This window comes from Dermacentor albipictus, chromosome 3 (assembly GCF_038994185.2).
Source record: "Dermacentor albipictus isolate Rhodes 1998 colony chromosome 3, USDA_Dalb.pri_finalv2, whole genome shotgun sequence".
Taxonomy (NCBI): Eukaryota; Metazoa; Arthropoda; class Arachnida; order Ixodida; family Ixodidae; genus Dermacentor; species Dermacentor albipictus.
In genome coordinates, this window is record NC_091823.1 from 147,018,731 (window position 1) to 147,038,118 (window position 19,388).

At 46.0% G+C, this 19,388-nt stretch overlaps 1 protein-coding gene and 1 long non-coding RNA gene across 5 annotated transcripts in view; both read right to left on the reverse strand.

Annotated features, from left to right (window-relative positions):
- LOC139057616 (NLR family CARD domain-containing protein 3-like) overlaps nt 1–19,388 on the reverse strand; it is a 132,322-nt gene that overhangs the window by 38,005 nt on the left and 74,929 nt on the right. The window lies entirely within an intron of this gene.
- On the reverse strand, nt 10,702–18,803 carry LOC135896692 (uncharacterized). Its single transcript, XR_010562781.2, has 4 exons — nt 18,545–18,803; nt 16,133–16,218; nt 14,490–14,709; nt 10,702–10,792 (listed from the first exon to the last, which is right to left on the reverse strand). It is a non-coding gene; the product is annotated as an uncharacterized lncRNA (long non-coding RNA).

Genomic DNA, 19,388 nt, shown 5'->3' on the forward strand with positions numbered 1-19,388 from the left:
TCGGGGAAATGGGCCCAGAAGATCGATACCCACTTGTTCAAATGGCAGGCGAGGCGGCGGCAGAGGTTGGAGAAGACCTGGCGGAGCGGTCGTAGGGCGCTTGCAGCATTTACCGCACTGACTTCGGTGCTTCGAAGGAGCTGACTGCGTCAATCTTCCGTGGATCTGGCCTCACACTGTTTTTGTCGACCAGATGCCCAAGTACTAATGTCTCGGTTTCCCCGAAACGACATTTCTTGGAATATAGGATCAAGCCGGCTTGTTTGACCCAATCCAGAACAAGACAGACGGCTCTTATGCTCACTCAACGAGCTGCCAAAAATCACCACATCATCGAGGTAGCACAAACAAATTTCCCATTTAAGTCCTGGGAGGATAGTATCCATGAACCGTTCGAATGTTGCTGGCGCGTTACAGAGCCCGAACGGCATAACGTTAAATTCATAAAGACCGTCTGGTGTCACGAAGGCAGTTTTCTCCTTATGGTCTGGGTGCATGGGTATCTGCCAATACCTTGATCGCAAATCCAGTGATGAAAAGTAGGCAGCGGAATGTAGACAATCGATGACATAATCAATTATAGGAAGCGGATACACAACCTTTTTGGTGACCGCACTCAGTTCCCTGTAATCCACGCAAAACCGCCACGATCCATCCTTCTTTACTAAGATTACTGATGCTACCCACGGACTAGAGGACTCTTGGACAACACTTTTCCGCTGCATGTATTTCACCTGTTCAGCAATAACTGTCCTCTCTACTGAAGAAACGCGGTAAGGCTTTTGCCGAATGGGGTACGCAGATCCAGTGTCAATTCTGTGGCGAGCACGAGAACGCGGGAGTAAAGCCTGCTAGTCGCCTTGTGTAAAATCGAACACAAAAAGCTGTGCCCACAAAACTTGTGCGAGAGCGAGAAGCTCATGTGAGGGTAGCGCCTTGTTTATCATCCGTAGGATCTGCTCTCAGAAGTGCTTCGGTGGGGATCGCTAGTATGAGACTGCTCCTCCTCGCTTAGAACTGTAATGGAGCTGTAAATAATCTCGTCAAATTCAGAGAGCTTCATATCACGCGGGTGAACGGCAGGGACGCAAGAACAATTGAAAGCCCACAAATTTGAGGCGCCAATAACTACTCCCACGACAGAGCGTGGTAGAAGTACATCTTTCTTTCCGCAGCTCGACGTAAGTGGCTGGACATGCGCGTCAAACGATGAAAGGTCGGCGGCAGCGAAATTGACCGGGATGCGTGACAGTGATCAAGGCAGTAGCAGCAAATCGTTCGAAACAACACAATAGCTTTTCACTGGTAAGGATGTGTCGGCAAGGGTGGCGAGAAGCACGCTATTCAAAGTAATTTCGCCTGTGCCAAAGTTAACGGATGCACCACAATACTGAAGAAAGTCAATCCCGAGAATCACATCATGAGTACACCGTGGTAGTACGAGAAATTGTTTAGATCTTCTCCTTCGAATAAAACACTTCCAACACAAATACCAAGGGGGACTAGGCACTCTCTACTGACACCACGAAACGTCACACCATCATTCCACGGGAACATAACTTTCCGATCCAGCCTCTCTTTGAAAGTCACACTCACGACGGAAACGGTAGCACCAGTATCCACTAATGCTGTTGCAGGTATACTATCAATTAACACACGCACTTTGTTCTTCATCATCATAATAGGCACAGGAGTATATCGCAGAGATGCAGACTGTCCGGTGACCTTACCTCCATCGGCCGCGCTGGCTAGTTTCCCGAAGGCGGTGGAGACGTAGCACGTCACTGTGGTGACGGTGAACGGCGTTGGCGACTGGTTGGGGGCGTCAGGCTGCGGTCTGAAGCTGGCGAGCCACTCCTTCTACTATATTGACAAAAGGTACTCCGGGATGGCGCGCCTGTGGTGTTGGCAGTATCAGGGTCTGTCGGCCAACGGCCGTCATAACTGTCACGTTCAAAATTAGGCCAAGTTGGTGGTGGGCCATATGTTGTTGTCTGTCGGCGCCGGCGACAAAAAGGAGCAATGTGTCCTGAGGCGCCACAGCTGTAACAAACAGGCGATGCGCGACCGACGTTGTAAGCCTAGGGGTCAACCCTGGGACGCTGCGAATAATAAACGCGATCTTCCGAATTCCTATTCGTGGCGGTAGCTCGACGAGTTCGTTGATCGGGCGTCATGTCGCTGGGAAAGGAACGCCGGTGCTGTCGCAGCTGATCAATTCGACAGTCTGCAACGCCTGGCATGGCAGACAATGCGGACACAGCAGATGCATGTTCTTGAGGTTGGTTGGAAGCGCAACCAAGCTGTTCGACATCCGCCCCTTTTTGTGTGTCGTTCAAGTTCTTCGCGGACAATTTGCCTTATAGTTGCCGCAAGGTCAAATTGAAAACCGTAGTTGTCGCTTTCGTCAACGCTTGCCACCGTTGTGACATTTGCTAACCTGCCAAACTTTGGCTTGATATGGCGCAGCTTCAATGCCTCAAATGTGCGGCAATGCTCGATGAGGTCGGTGACCGAGGTGAGACTCTCCTTTCCGATTAAATAATTATAAACATCCTCGGCTATGCCTTTGAGAAGGTGTCCAACCTTGTCCTCTTCGGACATTCGAGGATTGACCATTCTGCAAAGCTTCAGGATTGCCTCTATGTACGTAGTACAGGTCTCACCTGGTACTTGAGCGCGCTGAAGCAATGTGTGCTCCGCCCGCTTCCTTTTCGTGGTGGAATCGCCGAAGCACTCTGTGAGGTGAGTAACGAAGCTGTCCCACGTCGTACAGGTACCTTCATGGTTCTCGAACCACACTAGTGCAGTGTCTGTGAGGAGCAGAACCACATTGTCGAACTGAGCCGTGGAGTTCCAGCCGTTGTACTTGCTCACACGCTTGTAGTGGGTGAGCCATTCCTCCACGTCCTCACGGAATTTTCCTGAGAAAGGGCGGGGCTCCATCTGATGCATCCAGGCGCCGGTTGTTCGCACTGGAGCAGCCAGAGAAGGCTGTTGGTCGCCGCTGTGGGACATCGGAATCTCAAGCGGTGTTGCAGGCAGTCGAGCGAGGTTTCAGCTCCGGCGTGGCACTTGCTGCAGCAGCTCCATCGTCTTGGTCGAAGTACCCGGCACCACCACCACAAAACTGTTACGGTTAACGTTAAACCGGCTTTATTTAAGGGACGAGATTGATGGTGAAGTCAAGATGGCGTCCCGAGGCTACACCAGCTAACCTATTCTTCCTCTTCTCCTCGCCCGGCTCATGCCATAGCAATATGTTATTATTGAAGAGTCATCACACTGTCATCAAAGTCATCCAATTGTGTTAGATATACAATGAGTTGCACAGGCAACAACTTCACACCCACGCTCCCACTACGCGCGTAGACTCTGTCAAGTTGTGGAGTCGACAACAATGCTTCTCTATTCCGGAAAATTCAGGCGTTCGCTCAAGCAGAGGTCGCTCGCAAGCAATCTTTGATGTATTCGATCCCTAAACCACCACCCCTTTTGCCACTTACGGTCCACAATTGCATTCAAGAGCAAGTTTCTCAAGCCGTTCTTCCAACGCGTGAGCACTTGTCACTGAATTGCCGTGAGACCAGTCAGTGCACCTCTCACGTACGCTGAAGCAGTTGCCTGATCTCGTCCACAAACGCTTTTGCTGCCCTCTATCCATGGACCGCATTTCAGACAGCATTTTCCTGCTATGTCACTTCGAGACCTACAGCATTTTCCTCATATCGCGCTACCAGGCCGACAGCATTTTGCGACTCCTCAACCCCGACTCGGACCTTACCTCGACCAGTGGTGCACCTTCGATGACCGTCCAATATGTTTTGCTTGTGGGAATGCTGGTTACGTGGCACGCCATTGTCGTCGTTGAATGCTTCCTTTCCCGAAGATCCGGCGAGAGCCACCTTTCCACGCTCAGTTTTCCTCTTTACCTTCTAACCTTCTTACGCCTTCCTTTCTTTCGGACCGTCCAACCGCGTCTACCCGCCGCTCACCATCTCCACGTCGTCATTTGCTTTCTCCAATGCGGTGCAGCACCGTGTCCACTGAGCCCGACAACTGATGGCTGCAGTTCCCGAGGCACGAGCTGCATCCACGCCGCAATGCCCAAGTCCTCGTCCCTCTCCAGCCAATGTATTTGACATGTCTGTCGAAGGAATCGCCGTCCTGGCACTTGTGGATACAGGAGCTTCTGCGTTCTTAATTCCCGCGGAACTCTGTCACACACTACGCAAGGTTTTAACGACTCTCTCCGACTTCTTCCTTCGAACCTAGAACACTCAAAACGTTATGCTTCTCGCTGCCTGTACTGCTCTCGTCTTCATTAAAAGAGTACTGTATACCGTCGAAACCGTTGTGATGCGCTCGTGCTACCAAGACGTTATGTTAGGCTGGGACCACCTGGCAAATAATAACGCCGTTATTGACCGTTGTCACGCCAAACTAACTTTCTGCACTTCTTAACCTTGAGACTATCGAAAACCGCCTTTCTAGTGATAAACTCTGTCCGTTGACAACGCCGACCTTCCGTGCTTTCCATTCTTGTGCCTGTGTCATGCGCCGCTATTTCTGATGGCACTCTTCTCTTTACGCCCTCTGAAGCGTTCCTTATCCGCAAATCTTCTCCGCTACCCTTTGCTCTCCTTACTCTTCGCAGTGGCGTCGCGAAAATGGTCGTCGACAATCCCACGACGTTCCTTAACCTTTATATCATGATGAATGCCTAGGCCATGGTCAACTAGTCGACACCTTTTGCATCTTTGACGGTTCTGCCGCTTCTACTTCTACGGACCTTAGCGCACTTGCTTTTGACGTGGTTGATCAGTCACTCCTCGACATTTCCCACAGCTCCATCGACGATGAAACATCCTCTTCAGTACTAAGCCAGCTTCTTGTTCTCCTGCAGAAATTCCGCGCTTCTTTCTACAGCCGTTCTTCTGATTTGGGCCGCACATCGAACTTTCATCACCAGATAAATACCGGCAGTCGTGCACCTCTACGGCACCGCCCTTAGCTAGTATCCACCTCTGAGTGCCGTGTCATTGATGACCAGGCTGCGGACATGCTCAAGCGTGCCGTCGTGCAGTCTTCAAACAGTTACCTGGGTGTCACCAGTCGTTCTCATTAAAACGATTGCTCTATTCGGTTCTGCGTTAACTACCGACATTTGAACAAGATATCGCGCAAGGAGGTTTACCCGTTACCGCGCATTGATGACGCCCTCCATTGTTTGCTGGCATTGTAGTTCGCTAGATTTACGTTCCGGATACCGGCAAGTTCCTTTTGCAACATCTCACCTACCTAAAACGACATTTTTAATGCCTGATTGATTATACTAAATCATCGTAATGCCTTTGGGCCTGTGTAACGCTCCAGCCACTTTTGAGGGGCTCACGGATAATATTTTAAGCGGACTCAAATGCAACACATGGCTGTGCTAGCTGGATGACGTAGTTGTCTTTTCCGCTCATTTCCGAACACATCTCAGCCGTTTCGAGCATGTTCTGAAATGCCTCACTGACGCAGGAAATGTCGTTTCGGCGCCTAAAAGCTGACTATTCTTGGCCATGTTGTGTCACCAGATGGCATGCTTCCGGATCGAGTCAAGCTCCGTGTTCTTACCGCCTTTCTACAACCAAAGAAGCTCATCATCATCAGCCTGGTTATGCCCACTGCAGGGCGAAGGCATCTCCCATACTACTCCAACTACCCCGGTCATGAACTAGGTGGGGCCATGCTGTCCCTGCAAACTTCTTAATCAGATCCGCCCATCAAACTTTCTACCGCCCCCTGCTACGCTTCCCTTCCCTTGGAATCCAGTCCGTAACCCTTAATGACAATCGGTTATCTTCCCTCCTAATTACATGTCCTGCCCATGCCCATTTCTTTTTCTTGATTTCAACTAACATGTCATTACCTCGCGTTTGTTCCCTAATCGAATATGCTCTTTTTATATCCCTTATGGTTACACCAATCCTTCTTTCCATAGCTCGTTGCGTCGTCCTCAATTTAAGCAGAACCCTTTTCGTAAGCCTCCAGATTTCTGCTGTATACTTGAGTACTGGTGAGAAACAGCTCTTATATACTTTTCTCTTAAGGGATAGTGGCAACCTGCTGTTCATGTTTTGAGAATGCCTGCCAAATGCACCCCAGCCCATTCTTCTTCCTCTGATTAATTCATTCTCGTGATCCGGAACCGCGCTCACTACCTGCCCTAAGTAGGTGTTCACCCTTACCACTTCCAGTGCCTGGCTACCTAACGTAACATACTGTTCTCTTCTGAGACTGTTGAACATTATTTGGTTTTCTGCAGATTAATTTTAGACCCACCCTTCTGTTTTGCCTCTTCAGGTCAGTGAGCATGCATTGCAGTTGGTCCCCTGAGTTAATAAGAAAGGCAATATCTTGAGCGCATCGCAAGTTACTAAGGTATTCTCCATGACCTCTTATCCCCCAATTCTTCCCACTCCAAGTCTCTGAAGACCTCCTGTAAACACGCTGCTAATAGCATTGGAGAGATCGTATCCCCCTGCCTGACGCCTTTCATGGGATTTTGTTGCTTTCTTTATGGAGGACTTCGGAAGCTGTGGAGCCGCTACAGATATCTTTCAGTATACCAAATATGGCTTCTCTGCACCCTAATTCCGTATTGCTTCCATGACTGCTGAGGTTTCGGCTGAATGAAACATTTTTTTTTCTTAATCAATGAAAGCTATATTAAGGGTTGGTAATATTACGCACATTTCTCAATCACCTGATTGATAGTGCGAATATGGTCTATTGTTGAGTAGCCTTTACAGAATCCTCCCTGGTCATTTCGTTGGCAGAAGTCGAAGGTGTTCCTGATTCTATTTGCAATTACCTTAGTAAATACATAGTAGGCAACGGACAGCAAACTTATCAGTCTATAATTTTTCAAGTCCTTGGCGTCCCCTTTCTCATGGATTAGGATTATGTTAGCATTCTTCCAAGATTCCGGTATGCTCGAGCTCTTGAGGCATTGTGTATACAGGGTGGGCAGTTTTTCTCGAACAATATTCCCCCCCACCCCCCATCCTTCAACATGTGTGTTACCTGATCCTCCTCAGAATAGCTCCCAAGGCGTTCTTTACTTCTTCCGGCGTTACTTGTGGGATTTCAAATTCCTCTAGATTATTCTCTCTCACGATATCATCGTGGCTGCCACTGTTCCTGTACAAATCTCTATAGACCGTCTCAGCTACATAAATGATCTGATCCATATTAGTGATGAAATTGCCGGCTTTGTCCCTTAACTCATATATCTGATTCTTGCCTATTCCTAGCTTCTTCTTCACTGTTTTTAGGCTTCCTCCGTTCCTGAGAGCATGTTCAGTTCTGTCCATATTATACTTCCTTATGTGAGCTGTCTCACGCTTGTTCATTAACTTGGATAGTTCTCCCAGTTCTATTCTAGCTGTAGGGTTAGAGGCTTTCATACATTGTCGTTTCTTGATCAGATCTTTCTTCACCTGCGATAGTTTACTGTTACCCTGTCTAACGGAGTTGCCACCGACTTCTATTGCAGACTCCTTAATGATGCCCCTAAGATTGTCGTTCATTTTTTCAGCACTAAGGTCCTCTTCCTGTGTTAAAGCCGAATACCTGTTGTGTAGCTTGATCAGGAATTCCTCTATTTTCCCTCTTATCGCTAACTCATTCATCGGCTTCTTATGTACTAGTTTCTTCCGTTCCCTCCTCAAATATAGGCTAATTCGAGTTCTTACCATCCTACGGTCACTGCAGCGCACCTTGCCGAGCACGTCCACATCTTGTATGATGCCAAAGTTAGCACAGAGAATAAGATCTATTTCATTTCTAGTGTCGTCATTCGGGCTCCTGCTCCACTTTTGGCTATCCCGCTTGCGGAAGAAGGTGTTCATTATCCGCATTATATTCTGTTCTGCAAACTCTACTAATGACTCTCCCCTACTATTCCTAGAGCCAATGCCATATTCCCCCACTGACTTGTCTCCAGCCTGCTTCTTGCCTACCCTGGCATTGAAGTCGCCCATCAGTATAGTGTATTTCGTTTCGAGTTTACCTATCGCCGATTCCACGTCGTCATAGAAGCTTTCAACTTCCTGGTCATCATTACTGGATGTAGGGGCGTGGATCTCTGCGACCTTCAATTTGTACCTCTTATTAGGTTTCACAAGACATGCCACCCTCTCGTTAATGCTATAGAATTCGTGTGTGTTACCACCTACATCCATATTAATCAGGAATACGACTCCTTGTTCTCGTCTCTCAGCTAAGCCCCGGTAGCGCAGGACGTGCCCGCTTTTAACACTGTGTATGCTTCTTTTGTCCTAACCTCACTTAGCCCTATCATATCGCGTTTACTACCCTCTATTTCCTACAATAACACTGCTAGACCCACCTTACTAGATAAAGTTCTAACGTTACACGTTGCCAGGTGCAGATTCCAATGGCGGCCGGGAGCTTCATGGTCGCCTAGGTTTATGCTCGTATTTTTGGCGTTTCATTCAAAATTTCGCCTCCATGAGTGCAACCCTGACAGGCCTTCTATGTGGCGACAAAGAACTTTCCACTTGGTCACCCGCCTGCGATGACCCCTTCATGAAATTAGGCCATCTGCTAACATCGCCACCTATCCTCCGCCTGCAGCTGCAGTCCCCTGCCCCCCGAGGTCCACACCGATGCCAGCGACGTCGGACTCAGCGCTGTACTCATGCATCTAAAAGCGCAGTTCGACGAATATGTCGGCGCCTACGCGAGCCGAATTCTGACCAAGGCCGAGGCTAATTACTCTGTTACAGAGAACGAGTATTTAGCCATTATTACGGCCCTTAGAAAATTCTTTCCCTTTTTATATGGTCACCCTTTCGATATCGTCACTGACCACCACGTCCTTTGTAGACTGTCCACCCTTAAGGACCCATCTGGCCGACTTGCTCGCTGAGCCCCTTAAGCTACAGTAGTACGACATCCGCGCTCTCTACCGTCCCGGCCGGAAAAACACGGACGCTAACGCCCTTTCTGGCTCATTGGTCTCCACTGACAGCGCTTGTCTATCCACCCTTATGCACACACCTACATCTCATGCGCTGCGCAACATTCCGTTGGAGCAGCACAAGGATCCCTGGATCGATGGTCTCATCAGCATCCTTTCTCATCCTTCCACCTCTTCATCACCTCGCACTTCTTCGCCACCAGGCTACCCACTTCTGCATTCGCGACGGCCTTCTTAATCGTCGTAACTTTCTTCCTGATGGTCCCAAGTGGCTTCTTGTGATGCCCCGCCATATCCTTTACTATCTGAAACGCTTTCCACGCAGTCTCTCAGTGCACGCATGACGGCCTCTTCAAGACCTACGCTCCACCACGCCGTCGATTTTATTGGCGCTCCACGTATTACTACGTCCGAAATTTCATTCGGCCCTCTGCTCAATGTCAGCCCGAAAATTACCTCTGGGACAAGTGTACCCTCTACAACCTTTCCCTGCTAGTCGAGCCTTTGATCCTGTTGGTATTGACATGTACGGACCACTACCATCCACTGCAGCAAGCAACCACTGGATTAGTGTTGCAGTGCATCACTTGACCCGCTATGCTGAACAGCCGCTCTGCTGACTGCTACCGCCCGAGACGTTGCATCGTTTCTCTTATGACATTATGTATTTCGCCACGGTGCCCCTCGCGAACTTCTGACTGATAGAGGCCACGCCTTCCTTTCTGATGCTTCGAGGGTACTACTCGACGAATTCCCAATCGTCCACCACACCAGCTCAGCGTACCATCCTCAAACTAACGGCATGACGAAGCGCTTCTACCGTACTCTGGGCATTATGCTCTCGATGTACGTTGCCTCTGATCATTGAAATTGGGACCAAGTTCTTCCTTTCGTGACGCACAACTGCTGGATTTCCCCCTTCCATTCTCCTATACGAAAGAGAGCGATCTAATACGTTCGATACCATTTTTCATGTGAACTTGACGCGTCCGAAAATACTCCACTATCTAAAGCTGCTACATATGCCGAGGAATGCCGCCAGCTTGCCCGCTCTTTATTCACCGAGGACCAGTGGCAGCAGCAATCCCGTCAACCTGCCGAACGTTCTGCACCAACTTTTTCTCGTAGCTGTCTCGTCTGGCTTCGGGTACCCGCTACCACAACCGGCTTTTCCGCAAAACTATCAAAGGTACCAGGATGGCGCCATTTTCTGCGGAGGGCAGTGGTAACGAACAAGAGTAGCGTGCACCTCAGCAACATCGCGACCAGTGTGAGCTCGGGGTTGCAATCCTTGGCACAACGCTTCCCTTACAAAAAATGTTGTTGGAAATCCACTGATTTTCCATCGATATATTATTGTACCATCAACAGAAAAATTGTGGAAATTCCATTGGCATTTCATGGAGGATTTGTTGAGAGATCATGGAAAAGTGGCCACCGTGAATCCATTGTATTTCCATGGGAGTATTATGGTGTGGTATTTCCATGGGGTCTCCATGGTATTTTATTGTGTTGTTTTTTCATGGGATCTTCATTGGATTTTCATTGTACTGTTCTTCCACTGGGTTGTCATTGTATTGCGCAGTATCTTCATGAAGTTGTCATTGCATTTAGTCCTCAATGCAATGACTTCATGTAAGATGCTTACTGAGGCTGAATATGAGGTGCAGCCAGCAGTAACAAACAAGAAGGCATATAAAAAGGCATGGTCTTACTTCATTTTATTTATCACGAAAGCAAGGATAGGCTCCTCTTGATGTATGGAACACTGGCTCCCGGAAACTGAGCAGGCGTATCCTGGAAACATGAGTAAATGAAACAATGTGCAGCTCTGGCAAATTAAATTAGCAGGCAATAGTGATTATTTAAGCAACAAAACTAAGAAATAAATATCTGCTAGAAGCTTTCATGTTTAATCCATGTACTACTGATGTTCTGTATAAGGAGCTATAATAACAGTATAAGGAGTCATGGTAAATGTGGCAAGAGCTTTGTAGAAGCTGCTAGACAAAAAGTATACAAGTGAGCTTCTATGCAGTTTAAACTAGCTTTATGCTTGAATTATCTGCCTGAAAAATCCTGCAATATTTTTGTTTTATCGTTGATTAAATGTTATTACAAATAGCATTATGCTTTAAATTATCTGTTGGTCACTATGGCAATAAAAAGCTTGAACATAGCATATGAAAACATTGCAACTGGAATTCACATAATAATAATATTTGGGGTTTTACGTGCCAAAACCACTTTATGATTATGAGGCACGCCGTAGTGGAGGACTCCGGAAATTTAGACCACCTGGGGTTCTTTAACGTGCACCTAAATCTAAGCACACGGGTGTTTTCGCATTTCGCCCCCATCGAAATGCGGCCGCCGTGGCCGGGATTCGATCCCGCGACCTCGTGCTCAGCAGCCCAACACCATAGCCACTGAGCAACCACGGCGGGTACTGGAATTCACTACTTTCTGTCACACTTTAATTGGTTTAAGAGAAAACATTCACCATTCTTAAAGTAGGTGCAGCCTGCTGGTTACACATCACAGCAGTGGTGGTCAGACATGCGGCAAATGAACTAAATTAGCTCCATGCTCAACGTGACTGTCACACGAATGTGTGGGGCTCTTCCTCTCTGCATTCACTAAGTTCCTGCTAGAGTGAACTTTTCATGCAACATATATATTAGACACTTTATAATACGAATAAGCGCTAAGTTAACCCAAGAAGTCCTGAAAAATAGTGCAGGCTTTTCTTAGTAAAGAAACAAAGCTACAAGATAGCTAGCACATAGCAAATCACCGAGCATATATTAAAATGTGCCATCACAAATAGCTAGTGCAGAAGTCAACCTAGGAATATGTGTGCTATCTGGCCAGCTATGATCTTGAAGCAGCACACTTACATCTGACACGTACACTTAGAAAGGGCGTACACAGGCGCCGGACTGCAACTACTGCTTTATTGCTCAAAGACCCATCTTCTGTAGTGTCTCTTGTGAAGCGTACATGCCCTGATGGCAGTGTGGTATGGCGAGAGCCAGAATAAAATGCATAAAAAACACAAATAAAGATGAAATTTTTGGATTTCCACTCTATCAATAACCAAAGTCCAAGGTAACAGCGTGCTTCTTCAGAGAATGATACCGAGGGGCAACTGATACACCTATCTTTCCATTTGTCAATTTCTATTGCTTCAAGAATTTCCCGTTTGTTTTTTGTGTTCTCTGCGCACAACTTCCGTATCTTTCAATATGGTTTGCAGCCTCAATCCTTACAATGAAACGCTAAATGATCTGAATCTTTAGCCATGTAGTGATAATTGTGCTCAGTTAGCCTCATATGCAAGGACCTGCCCGTCTGCCCAATGTATACCTCATTACAGACAGACAGACAGACAAAGAACTTTAATAGCAAGGTCCTGAGACGCTTTGCCCTAGGGCAGAGCTGCGGGCCGCTCCCACGTGGGGACTGGTAGGACAGAGGGATCTTATAAACCACTCTCTCTGAACAATTCACATAGGGCTTTCAGTGATTGATTGCACAGGCACTTGTTCCTTTTTTTGCACCATTCACCTTTTTGCATACGCTCGACAATCACAGAGGCGCGCAAAACACCACATCAATGCAAGCCCTGCGACCTATCTTTAGCAGATTTGGGAAATTGTGTGTACATAAGGCATGACCAGCTTGTAATGCCTTGTGTCTGTGTGTGGATCTGCTCACTATTTCTGTCTTCTTTAGTAAGCATTCTGCAACTGATATCAAGAGCTTCGATGAATACCCAGAGCTCTTGAGGCAGGTTACCTGGTTTGTTAAGGTTGTTTCACATTTGTGATGACATGTTTTGCAGTTGCAGTTGTTTTTTGCAAGAAAGCAAGAGCGGACGGTCACCCTTTTCACAAGCTTTGAATGGGCCGAGTGGTAGGGAAAGACAGCTTTGTTGCTCTTTGGCTCATAAGACCAACAGATTTGATCGGAGGATACATATGCACCAAGGTCTAAAAACCTAATAAAACCGCTGATAGGTAGCTTATGTGTTAGTAACAATGACCTGAGGCATTTATAAAACACTGCATTGGTGTGTATGTTGGTCTTATGAACCAAGGAGCAACAAATCTGTCCTTCCCTACCAATCGGCACATTCAAAGCTTGTGAAGAGGGCAATTGCCACCAACACCCCCAATCCCCAACCCCTTGAGCGATGGGAGACCTTGTTATCCAGCCCCGCCCTACCGATTCAGCTCGCACTGACGGACAGGGGCCAGGAGCTGCTGGAAACATATGGGTCCCGTAACTAGGGAACCACCCCGTCTGGTGCCTGCGTGCACCACCGATTTATTTCGGGCCCAGCAAATGTTGCTTCATCATCATCATCATCCAGTCTTGCTTTCTTAACGCACTGCAAAAATTATGCCATCACAAATGTGAAACCAGCTTCACAAACAAGGTAACCTGCCTCAGGAGCTCTAGGTATCCATCGAAGCTCTTGATATGTTTCAGGTTACTAAACACAAAAAAGTGAGCGGATCCACTCGCAGTCACAAGGACTGTCAAGGCAACGCAGTCATACTTTATGTACACACAATTTCCCACAATCTGCAAAAGATAGGTCAAAGGGCCGGCGTTTATGTAGTGTTTTCCGCACCTGTGCGGTTGTCGAGCCTGTGCAAAAAGGTGAATGGCACAAAAAAAACAAGTCCCTGTGTAATCAACCATCGAAAGCCCTACGTCAATTGTGCAGACGGAGTGTTTTATAGTCCTGTAACAAGGCATACACTTGGCAGACATGCAGGTGCTTGAATATACAAGGCTAAATGAACACATTTATCAGTGCACAGCTAAAGATACATGTCATTTAGCCTTTCATTGCAAGGATTGGGGCTGCAAACCCGTCCTGAAAGATACGGAAGTTTTGCGCAGGAAACACAACAAACATAGCTACAGAAACTGACAAATGGAAAGATAGGTCTATCAGTTGCCCCTTGGTATCATTCTCTGAAAAGGCGTGCCGCTATTTAGACTTTGATTATTCAGAGTGGGAATCCGAAAATGTCACCTATATTTGTGTTTTACTCTCGCTCTTGTCACACCTCACTGCCATCAGAGCATGTGTGCTTCTCAAGTGGCACTACAAAAGACGGGTTGTTCTTAAACAATAATGCAGAATGTGCAGTCCAGCGCCTGCGTATGTCCTTTCTATGTGATGCGTATGTGCCAGATGCAAGTGTGCTGCTTCAATATGATGGCTGTGATCAATCCATAGCTCAACCAATCATTTCTTTTATCGGGCCTCTAAAATTTGTGGATAACTTTGTGGCCATAATGCAAATAATGAAACAAGGGAACTATGTTTTTTTTACATGAAATATTAGGAACACTTACTATACTTCATCCAGTTGCTAACAGTACAGTTTGTATAAATAGCCTTTCTTCAACTTATATGCATGTTCTGATTTCATTATTTAAGACTAAATGACTACTAAAATAGCGTACACACCTATCGGTATCCACGCATACGGTGTCGAGGGCCTCCTCCTGAACCGTCTGGCCACGTAGGCAGCTCTTGCCCACAAACAGTGGCTTGCCGTGGAGCCCACCATCAGTAAAGATGTGGTGCAAAAGTGCCCTGACGAATTTTCCACGGCCACTGATAATGTCACAGGCCTGGCTCAGCTGATCGAGGATGTTCTTATCAGCGTCCCGCCACCAATGTTAACCTGTACACAGAAAATTAAGCGACACTTTAAAAGCTCACTTTTGATCACACAGAGCATAAAGGTGAACAATTTATCATCAAATGGACAAGCCATAAATGACAGCAGAAGAAAAACAAGTGTATTGCAGCATCGTTGCATGATTTGCATTGCAGAGGCATTTCTTTGACAGTTACTTGCAGTTACTGACACTGCAGCACACGTGCACGTGTGCGAACAAATATAAGTTGTTCAGAGGTGGACTTAGTAGTTGCCGGTTGGTTGCCCACAGATACACAAAGCTGTCGTCAGTGAGTGTGATCTCGTACACGATCATTGTTAATGATTTCTAAATAGCATACAGCACCAGTAACTTTCCTGCAACGGCTTGCTACCTGCCACCATGCTGGCCAGATATAAATTTTAGTCATAGTCACACATTGCAAGATCAACTGCAAATCTTTAAATGATCCATACAGATCCCTTTCGCTATCTGAAGTGATTCCAGGGGCCAGAAGTTGGGAAACACTGATTATTTTATTTATTATTTATTTATTGATACTGTCAACCCCGTTGTTGGGGTCATTACAGGGAGGGTGATGTGTCAAGAATACATGATACATAATTTTCTTTCTATGTAACATACAAATGCACTGGCGCTCTTGGAAGTTAACAAAAGCAAATAACAGTAGTTATACAAAGAAAGAAAAGTCAACGAAAGTGCTCGCAGCAACAATTTAGTATACATTCTCGTAAAAAAGTATCCAACGCATTTTCAAATTCGGCAGAGCCCTCGTTGCTCACAACTGCATCAGGCAATCTGTTCCACATTTCAATTGTGTCAGGAAAAAAGGAGAAACGAAAAGCATCAGTACGTGTTAAATAAGGTTGAATAGCTCTGCTATTGTTTAGACGATCGCATCTCCGTCCTGTGGGTTGTAGATATAGATCCTTGTTTATTTTCGTTCGCCCACTCATGATTTTAAAAAGAAACTTTAGCCTATGCTTACTTCTGCGTTCCTCCAGAGGCTCTAGTTCACACGATTTTAACAAGGCTGTAACAGACTCCATGCGTCGGTATTTACCGCATATGAAACGGACTGCCAATCTTTGTATTCTTTCTATTTTTGCTTTCAGGACTTTCTGATGAGGGGACCACACAACACAAGCGTACTCCAAGACTGGTCGTACAAACGTTTTGTACGCTGTTAATTTCACGTCCCGTGCAGCGCATTCCAGTTTTTTCTTTAAAAAGTATAGTTTTTGGTTTGCCTTAGAACATATATTATCAACGTGTGAGTGCCATTGCAATGTGTGCATAATACTGATCTTGATACTTGATACTAATCTTGCTTTGTTCACGGAATCACTTCAAATGCACTATATTGCCAAAAAAAGAAAGTAAAAGAAAGAAGGGAGAACAACTGGCAGCACACAATAAGCGTACCTCTGTGCAAGCAATTACTGGTTCTTCTGGCTTGTTCTCGATGTTGTTGAGGATTTTTCGTAGCCTCTTCACTCTCTTGCCAGCTTCTGCATAATGAGAAAGCAATACAACCACTGAATAAAAGTAATATGTACTTCAACCATTTCAGCGATAAAGCACCAAATGCTACTTCTTTATGCAGCGAAATATCTCACACTTAATAATGAATTTTGCGACACTTTGGTTCTTTTTGTGCATCAGTCACTGATGCGTGATTTGGCGAGCCTGGCATTTAACATGAGTCGGGTGCATGACACTTCGTGATAGTCGAGTGAAGCGAGAAGCCTTCCGTTAAAGTGTTGCAGGTTTTCACACATGCTGCACAGATAGTTTTGAATTTAAAAATAGGCATGTTTATCCACAAAATTAATACAAAAAATTAATGGGTATTTCTTTCAAGCAGCAAAAGGGAAAAATCAGTACGATCAATACATTTTAGTTTTTTTAAAGATGCTTCAGTATTCAATATTCCTCATAAATTCTAGTACGGATTGAATACTATCAGCCCCAAACACTGCTGCAGTGTGCTTCTTGTCTCGAGTCATGGAGTTCCTTACATAAACCGACTAGAGGGCCTCGACACCTAAACTTCCATAAATATTACAGGGCACGTACACAGGAGCTTTTGATGTGGAAGGGCATGTTCAACTGGTTCTTGTTATGTTAGCACTGCTTATTCAGTGTGGCAAAGTAGATTCGCACATGCAGGGAAGGGCCTTTTTTATATTCACAGAAAGCATTAACCAGATGGTGTAAGATTGTTGCCTGCTGTTGATGTGTCATGCAAGTTTGCAATAGCATCAGACACAATGTGCCCTGCACTCTTCTCCAGATGCTGTGGATGCCACTATTTAAAGTATTTTATAAATGCAGTATTACATAACAGCTACACAGTGAAATGCCATCAATAATAAAAAATGTATATAAGTGCTTGATGCTTATGTAACTAAGTGTTTCTTGCTACCAGCTACTGTGTTAGCAATGTATTTTATTTGTGTGACTGAATGAATTAGTTGAATATTTTTATTGTTCACTGCATATGTTTTAGGAATACTGAAATAGCAAGAACCAAATTCTTTTACCAACAGTTTTTCACAGGGCGTTTAAGAGGAAATTTCAAAAGAAAGTGTCTGATATTACGACATCCTTATGACAAGGCACTTTTCTGTGTGAACATCAAAGTAGGAATTTGGGTCAGTCCTCCGAAGGAAAAAATATCCCAGATTTGGTCTAAAGGTTGCATCTTTTCTCACGTATTCAGAGGCTTGCATGCTTTCATAATCTTCTTTCTTTTTTTTTTTTGCCAGAAAAGAAAGAAGATTTACTATATTTATAGTAACTCCGGATTAACAAGTCTTTTTCTGTGATACACTACAGCTTTGAGTAAAATCTTGTTCTTTAACATATCCAGAGTACACAAATAATTTCGTAGAAATACTTTTGCAACATGAAAAAGATACCCAGGGCTGGGAGAGAAACTGGTGGCGTCAATCAAATGCGCTTTAGGCATTCTTTTTCTACGTTACAACACGGTGGCATTCGATTCGCGAACGATCAACCAGCCCGTTTTATAGGACGATCCGCGTTTATTACACATCCCACGATATCGGCCACGACATTTCTGCATGATTATTTGATGACAATACAAGGAAAAGACGGTCCGCCAATTTGGTGTTCACATAAACGGCTGTGGCATGGGTCCTGCTGCAACGGTAATACTTGAAACAGGGTCATGCAAGTTAAACATTCAAATTTTGTGATTTTACTATCCAAAGCCACGATCTCATTACAAGGCACGTCGCAGCGTACGACTGAATTAAATTTGAATCTTTAACAAGCACCCATATCCAAGCACAAGCGTTTTTTGCATTTCGCTCCATCTAAATCCGGCTGCCGCAGCCGGAGTTGCAACTGCGGCCTCAAGGTCAGTGGCGCAACACTAAGCTACCGCAACGGGTGGGGACGAGCATGACAACACAGGAACAGGCGCCCTTGTTTTAAGTGGTTCCGTGCACTTCAGTTCGCGATAAACTTGGCTACCGTGTAGTACAGACGAATAGGCCAGGCTGCTAAATACACAGCTTAAACAGACGACATGACCCCACTTTGGCGCTCGATGGACCGAATGAGCATGCAACACGCTACACATGCACCCGGGACCGGCCCGGCACGAAATGTTTTGAAACACCGATGCCGTGCACCACGCGTGAATCAGACATACAGCTCGGAGTGGTTGACTGACACAGCACCAGAGCCACAGGCGCAAGTCAGCCCGACGTACATCCAGCAACAAAAAAAGCGCCCCGCGACTTCTACGACACCAGTCAGAACGTTGCCGATCAGTTATACACACAATACAAGAAACGTACTTACCGTCGGGTCAGCCGGCGCTCCATTCTTCATGCACGCTTCCACGCAGCCCAGTCGGTGGCATACCTCCGCGTCAGCCGGTGGACGGACGGGTACATTCAGCTTTTCGTCTCCGACGCTCTTGGCAAAAATGTCTCTTGTCGCGCAACAGCAGATCACAACACACACGCATGCTTACAGCTCACGACGCACACAACGCGCACACGGAGACCACGAAAGAAAGCAAAATGGCGACGAAAACAACTGCCAACACGACTGCCAAACAACCAAACACGCAAAAAAAAAAAATTTCAATGTTGCTTGTTAACTTTTGTATACTTCGCTAAGTTTGGTAAAAAAAACTTTCAAAAATATTTTGTTCGGGAAGAACTCCTATAATTTCTTTGCAAAGCTGTCAGTTATACACAAAGTGTAATAAAATAAATTATGTTGATGCGCAAATAGCAATTGTCTGCGTTGAAACAATAATTTAGTATCAATGGCAATGTTAAAGCATAACCTCCGAGATTTCCTCCGTGACGACACATCGTTCTGATCTCGAAGGCTACAAATCCATCAAGTTGTCACGAAGCGATTAGTTGCAAATGGTGGTGATTCACCACTGGTTTGGCTCATTCCCTAAGTGCTCGTTGTTTCAGCCGCGCGAATGCAGTGGCAAAGCTGTGCTGCTTAACCAATGCGCTGAAGGTTACGTTACGCGGCAACGATGGCGCGAGAAGTGAACGGCATCAATCGACAAATGTTTTCTTCTGACGACGGGCAGGTCGCGCTTGCTGATGCGAACATGAGTCTGTATGAGTCGCGTCTCGGTCGCTATATATATATGTAAAACCTGAATAAATCAAGC